Genomic DNA, 7,693 nt, shown 5'->3' with positions numbered 1-7,693 from the left:
TGTAATTTTTGGTGGCATTCAAAAAACACTTTGACAAAGGCTATCTACCTAGGACATTTCCTAGTAAACAGGCAGTAATCTAAAGAAAAACGAGTGTGGGGAAACTGTCTGATAAAACACAGGTGGTTTTCTTATTACTTTCCTTCAATAGCACTGTTCATATGATCCAAAATTCAGATTATTGGTACGTTAGGCTATAGGTAATCCCTACCTGCCCCTCCACACACCCATCAGCTTATCCAGAGGAATTGCAAAATGACAGTCTAGGTAGAATCTCATCACCAAGAGTGCCCTCTAGCCCTTGCCTAGACAGAGACATTTCCGAATATTCTTTCCCTACGAATATATACTACTTTCTGGCCTTTAGTGGTTATCAGCCTCTCACTGTTTTGTATGGATTCATCTCTAAATGCGGATGCTTCTAGCTTATTGTGAAGAAGATCATGCATTATATGTCTTAGTATCTCCGGTTCCTTTTACTCAACTCCATGTTTTGTGAGACACAGCCAAAATATTGAGGTGGTGTGCGCTCTCTCATTCTGGTACTGTGTAGGTTTTCATTGGGTGGATGTACTAGGGTTTTGGCTAGCAATTTCAGCTGAAGATGGATATTTGAGATGTTTGTAGCTTGGAGGGCTGCCAGCACACCAGGAGCTAAATCAAACTACATCCATCTTACTTTTAGAATGCCTAAGCTGTTCAGAGATAACAGGCAGAAAGAAACATTTCTTCTAAACTGTGTTTATGGTTTTTTTTCCCCCAAGTTTTCTTCATACATTTAAAAATATTTAGTCAGCCTTAGTCAGCCGGGGCTCACTTCTTTCTTAAACAGGACAGTACTCCAGACAGACTCACACACATCAACCTGCTTGTGTTTCCCCTTAAGTTTTCTTTCTAAAGGCAGCTCGCTGAGTAGTCAAGGATGACTTTGAGGTGTTGCTCCTTCTCCTTCTGCCTCCCGAGGGCTGGAATTACACGTGTGCACCGTGACACCGCTTTATGCAATGTGGAGAACTGAACTTAGGACCTTGTGCATGCCAGGCATGTACTGCACTGCAGAGCCACATCCCGGTTCTAGTCATTTATTATTACTCTGTTACATGTGAAATTAAGCTTTTGTGATTAGCTTTCATATGAAAGAATGCAGGCATTTTATGAGGCTGCTATTGGATAAGTGAATTTAATAAATATTAACCTACAATATCAACAGGAGAATAGATCTTGGCAAGGTAGTGCATGCCTTTAATCCTAGTGCTCCTGAGACAGAGGCAAGAAGGTCTTCAAGAGACTAGCATGATGTGCATATCAGGTTCCAGGCCAGCCAACGATACAGCTTGAGACCCTGGTTCAAAATACTGCAAAAAGAAATGGGGGAGGAAGTATAGGAGAGAAGTAAGGAAGGGAGAGAGAGGGAGGAAGGTATGTATGTAGGGAAGAGGGTGGGTGAGAGAGAACTGGGGATGGTTTTCAGTGGTAGAATATTTGCCTAGCATGCATGAAGCCTACAATTCATTTCCTAGTAACATAGTACATTAATAAATGGAAACAGACTCAGGTCTCAGAGTTCAAATAGGATATGCCGGTAGGAAATTCCTTAGGTGTGGTAGGATATTGAGAATATTTTTTTGTTCACTTGAGCCAGTACTCTCAGGACTGCACTGCTAGCGTGAAAAGGAAAGGGAGGGAGTGGAAGATGTGAACAAGAGATAAAAGGAATAAATGTTTACCTGTTAATCAAGCCTTTATCCTGATCAGTGGCCAGGCTGGGTTTGCTTATTCATGAGGCTGGACTTAGAATCCATCCCTCGAATTGCATGTAATGCTGCAGTAGTCACTATGTTACTAGGAAGGCTCACTCAGAAACTCAGAAGCAAAGTGTTCATGCTGGCACTACACAGCAAGAGCATCACCTACAGCAAGTACACCATGGACTTAGAGCCATTCGAATATGACAAAAAGCATGGGGGAGGGCAGAGAGAGAGAGAGAGAGGGAGAGAGAGAGAGAGAGAGAGAGAGAGAGAGAGAGAGAGAGAGAGAGAGAGAGAGAGAGAGAGAGAGAGAGAGAGAGAGAGAGAGAGAGAGAGAGAAAGGGAGAAATGAAGAAAGAAAAGAAAGAAGGAAGGAAAAGAAGGAAAGAAAGGAAGGAAAGGAAGGAAGGAAGGAAGGAAGGAAAGAAGGAAGAAAGAAAGAAAGAAAGAAAGAAAGGAAGGAAGGTAGGAAGAAAGAAAGGAAGGAAGGAAAGAAGGAAGGAAGGAAGAAAGGAAGGAAGGAAGGAAGGAAAGAAGGAAGGAAGGAAGGAAAAAGGAAAAAAAAAAAACCTTGACTTTTAATTTATGGTTTAGAAGAAAAACATGTTAAAATTCTGGATCAAACTATTCTGGCATGAATAGTGAACCATATTGTGTAGCAAAAGGACACAGAACATTGTTGTAAGAATGGGGAATTTGTCATATTTAATTGCTAAAATCTGGCGAAAGATCAAGAAAAAAATAGGCTGGTGGGCTGAAGGAATAGCTAAGTAGTTAAGAGCACTTTCTGCTCTTGTAGAGGAGGTTCTGGGTTTTGTTCCCAGCACCCACATGGAGGCTCACAGTCACCAATAACTCCAGTTCCAGGTCATCTGGTGCATGAATATGATATATATATATATATATACATATCATATTCGTACACATACAATAAAATAAAAAGTACACCTAGATAGATAAATAAGTAAACAAGATTCTCATATCTGGTGGCTCATAACCTTCTGTAATTTATTCTAGCTATAGAGAATTCAATAGTTTCTTCTATCTTTTTCAGTCACATGTGTACACATACACACATGAACACAAATATAATAAATAGGCTAGGGTAACAGAGAAATTACACAAGAACTGGGTGTGGAAAGAGAGAGACTGCTGGTGACTAGCCTCTTTGTCTCACTGTTGGGCAAAAAAGTCACTCACCGCCCCCCCCCCCCATATTTCACTCAATATAAAAGTTTGACATTCGTCACAAAATAAACTTTGATTTTTTGTTTGCTTATAAGACTATCGTAGGAATAATGGGCCTACAAATTGTAATGAAATTTGTTATTAGAAATAATTTAACTCTAGCAGTTGCACTTAAAACATTGAACATGTAAACTCTGTAATTTACCTAATAATCATACTGTATAGAGTATGGAAATATAGACTAAGTACACTTAGACATAGCACAACAGATTCTAGATGAAACAATTTGAAGTTACTATAGCATTGACATGTTATATGACTACAAACAGTTGTGAATAATTTATGTCTATCTAATTTTGTGTTCAGACTTCTGAGAAGCCTTGGTATTCATTCATTCACTCTCTGTAGTCAGTAGTTCACCACAGACTGGGTGAGTTTCAACAAGAATTCATTGTTATATATAAACACCAAAGTTTATTTGTCCTCCTTTCTCCAGATGAATCCCCCTTTTTAAAAACCAGTTGTCCTTTCATGTTCTTTTGTTGCTGATGTAGTGACCCACTGAGTTGTTGTTGTTGTTATTATTATTATTATTATTATTATTATTATTATTATTATTACTATTATTATTTCAGATGACTTCAGTCCAGACTTGTTTGCATGGGCAGTGAAGGTTTTTACTAGATCAGACAATTTGACTTGCCATTGAATATTTTGATTTCCCCGCCCCCAGCAATCATTAACTGCCAATAGCTCCTGAGGGGGCTCGAAAGCCCAACCCCCACCGGTGATGGAATGTGGATGAGGCCCAGCGTGTACAGGTCACAGCAGCTGCTGGGTGTTTATGAGTGCAACAGCCACGGCACTTCCAGATGACAGTGCTTTGCAGCACTAACCCACCATCTTCTGGCTTTTGCATTCTCTTCACCTGCTCTTCCGGAATAGTCCCTGAGCCTAGGCGTGGGTGATATATATGTTTCTTATTTAGGTCTGAGCATTCAGCAGTCACTTTCTCTCGGGTCTTTCGCCAGTTATCACTTTTGCAGCAACTGTCACGTGCTGTAAGAAAAATCAGCTTCTCTGACCAAGGTTAAAGCAGTGCAGTCTACTGTAAGCACACACTGAGAAGGCAATTTTACATTTCCATTTAAGGAAACTACAGTTGCAGTGCCTCTCTCCCTGCTAGGGCCCATGCTTTCACAGCCTTACTTTTGATTAGATAATTAACACTAACCATATAATCCCTCCTATAGAAGGCAGAGCCCAAACCCAACAGAAAATAGTTGTTTCTTCTACCACAGTCTTGCCTCTGTTATATGGGTGGGCACACGGTCCATCATGTCTGGTGGGTTGGTTCCGTAGCTCACAGGGGATCCCAGCTAGATAAGATGGTTTGTGGCTTTTCTTCCCCAGAAATGTGAGTAGCACGTCCTTGTTCATTCAAAGCTCTCTAGAGGAGAGGAAGTTTTCTGGTCAGATGATCTTGAGTTATGTCCTGCAAAAGCTTCTCGTTCTTATCATAATGCTGTCAAGATACAATCACAGGGGTTTCACCCCAATGATGCTATCTAACCTGAATCACCTCCCAAAGATGAAGTCAGATGATATTCCCATTTTCTTAAACCACACAAAGGGGGTTAATTTTCAGTCCATGGGGTCTTAGGGAGACACTAAACTGTTTTCAACTATAGCTGCCTTTGCAGATCTTAAAGTTGTGTCACACTGAGACTCTCTTCCTTTTTTTCCTGCCCCTTCCCCTTTCCTTCTTTTCTTCATCCTTGTGCTGGTACCCTTGTGTGGTACGGGCCTAGCATTCCCAGACTCCTGTTTCTTCCCACACCGAAGTTTTCCTCTCCAATTAAGCTCTCACACCTTTAACCTAGTCTCGGCATGTTGACTCTTGGAGGATCTGGAGAGATTCACAAGAATTTGTCTTTGCCATGGCACAGAATCCCATCCCGAACAGCTGGCGCATGTCTGTATCTGCAACATCTGGGAGCTGAAGTAGTCGGATGTTAGCTTGGGCTATATATGTAGATAGGACAACAAAATAAAAAATAATAATAACAATAAGGACAAAAGCTAGACAGAGAGAACGAACAAAGAGCAAGCAGAGCAAAGGAAGGAAAAGGAGTCAGGAGAGCAGGGGAGGGGTAGAGTGGATTTAGCAGTTTCTCCATCTGCTGGGTAGGAGGCAATCAGCACGTCACTTCATTACTAGTCTACTGAGGGTGACATCGTTTATTTCTTCATGAATGGATCATAACGCTTGATACCAAAACACGTTTTCTGAAGCCTGCCTTCCTGTTTCAGTTAACAACTGAGCTGATGTAACAGACACCAGTTTTCAGCAGGCGACAAGCAATGGCCCAAATCCAGTTTTTATTTTGTTTGTGTACATGTCCTTGTGGATGTGCATGCATGATTGTGTGCCAGAGCATGGATATTCGGGTGCTCTAGCACGTATGTGCATGCACGAGGAGGCAGGAAGACAACCTGAAGTATCATTCATCAGTTGCTTTCCACCTACTTAAGACACAGACTCAGCAGCTCAGAGCTCTCTGCATAGGCTAGACTGGCTGGCTGCTGAGCCCCAGGGCCCTACCTGCCTCTCTCCACCTCCTCAGCACCTGATGCCCTTTCAGTACTTAAAAAGATTTTTAAAAATCCGTGCTATTTCTAGTTATGTGACTATATGTGCACTTGAGTGCAGGTGTGTCCTGAAGGCAGAAGTGATGGGTCCCGTGGAGTTGTGAATTCTGGGAGTGCGATCCTGTCCTTCACAAGAGCCACATGCTGTCTTAACTGCTGAACCAATCTCTCCACGTTTGTCTGTCTTTCTTCCTTCCTTCCTTTCTTTTCTTTCTTTCTTCCTTCCTTTCTTTCTTTCCTCCTTTCTTCCTTCCTTGTCTCTCTCTCTCTCTCTCTCTCTCTCTCTCTCTCTTTCTCTCTCCCCCTCCCTCCCTTTCTTTCTTTTTTCCTTTTTTTGGAGATAGATTTTCTTCCTTAGTCTAGGCTAGTCTCCAACTCATAATGCTCCTGCCTCTGCTTTCCCACGGTTGAGATTATAGCTATGTACTATCAAGCTTGGTGTCTACATTCAATTTTCTGGCTCATCCAAATCTTTCAAAAATGTTTAAAACACACAAAGTATGTAGAAGAGAAAAGCTTGAGAAATAATTACTGAAATAATTACTTCCACCTTTATTTTGATAGGATATTGGTGTTGAAGTCTCAGATTTTCTTGCTGACACTTCTTTGTAAATTGCTTAGTTTATTTATATATATACGGTTTAAAAACAGAGTCTCTCTGTGCAGCTTTGACTGATCTGGAACTCACAGAGATCTGCTTGCCTCTGCTTTCAGAGTACTGAAATTTAAGACTATAACACATCACTACACAGGTCCCTAAATTCCGGATTAAAAAAATGAGAAGTATAGTTTGTTGTGGACGATCATTTCCCATAGTAATTTTAAAAAAATGTTTCTGGGAATACATACAAGATTGAGAAGGATTACAAAGAACATGAAAATACACTAGTGTTTTGTCTGTATGGTGAGGTTTAAAGAAAGTATGAAGAGGCTGTAGTACTTGAAGAGAAGGCATTTAATTAACCTGTTTAAATCAACGATTTTCATTTTTACACATATATTCACCTAACTGTGAGAAGTTCTAGACTCAAAATGAACAATAAATTTGAAAATCTCTCTCTTTTATAGATCTATTTTAGTATTTTAGGAGTATATCTGTGTACCATGTGCAAGGCAGATGCCCATTGAGGTCAAAAGAGGGCACTGGATTCCCTGGGACTGGAGTTACAGGCATTGTGAGGGCCATTTGGGTGCTGGGGTCCTCTTCAAGGGCAGTAAGTGCTGTTAACAGCTGAGCCAACACTTCAGGCACTTAAAAAAATCTCTTTATAAAATCTATTGGTAGAATTTCGATTGGTAGAAAATACTAGGAAGTAACCAAGGCTTTACTACCATCTTAACAGTTGGAACATAGTAGTGGGTGCCTTAAAACACGTCAGCTGGACTGACAGCATCTGATAAAACTCTTTATTCTATGCTAGGGGGTCTGTCAAAAAGTGCGTGATATATTTCTAATATTCTAGTTAGAGGCAAGAAATCAGGATTTAACATGCAGCAAGAAAAGTGATGATAAATTAACTGAGTCTGTTTCTGAAAGGCTTCCTAGCTCTTATGCAAAAATAAACCGCTAAACTCCAGGACCCCACTACAAGAATAAAGATTCTTGATTTCTTTTGCACATATGTATTCATAAGGTTTATTAGTATTTCCCAAACCCCTGTAGACTAAGTCCTCTTGAATTGAAATCTGTCACAATCACAGCTTACATTTCTTACCTAGGTTGAAACGGGTTTTTATTTGCTCATTTTAGTCTTTCACTTCTGTTTTTCCTTTCATTGCTTCCACCCTTGTTCTCTGTAAATCTTTCATTCTTGTCTTCTTTCATTCAAACGAGGCCAGGTGCTTCGATTTGTTCTACCATCTCATTCAAAATGGTGCCACGTCACCCACAGGGCAAGAATGGAGAGAGGTGTTGTCATTTCTCCTGCCAGCGTGGAGCCCCGCCCTCCGCTGCTCACCTAGGCTAGGGTGGAGGGGTGGGGATGATATGGAGGCCACAGTCTCTAGAATCTGAGGCCCAGCTCCCTTCAGACCGGCTAGGTCCCCTCCTCCCACTCCTCCCCCGCAGAGCTGCCCCGCCTCTCCGGGACCCGGGCCTGAGGAGC

This window comes from Micromys minutus (genome assembly GCF_963924665.1).
Source record: "Micromys minutus genome assembly, chromosome: 1".
NCBI classification, from domain to species: domain Eukaryota; kingdom Metazoa; phylum Chordata; class Mammalia; order Rodentia; family Muridae; genus Micromys; species Micromys minutus.
This window is presented reverse-complemented; position numbering follows the sequence as displayed.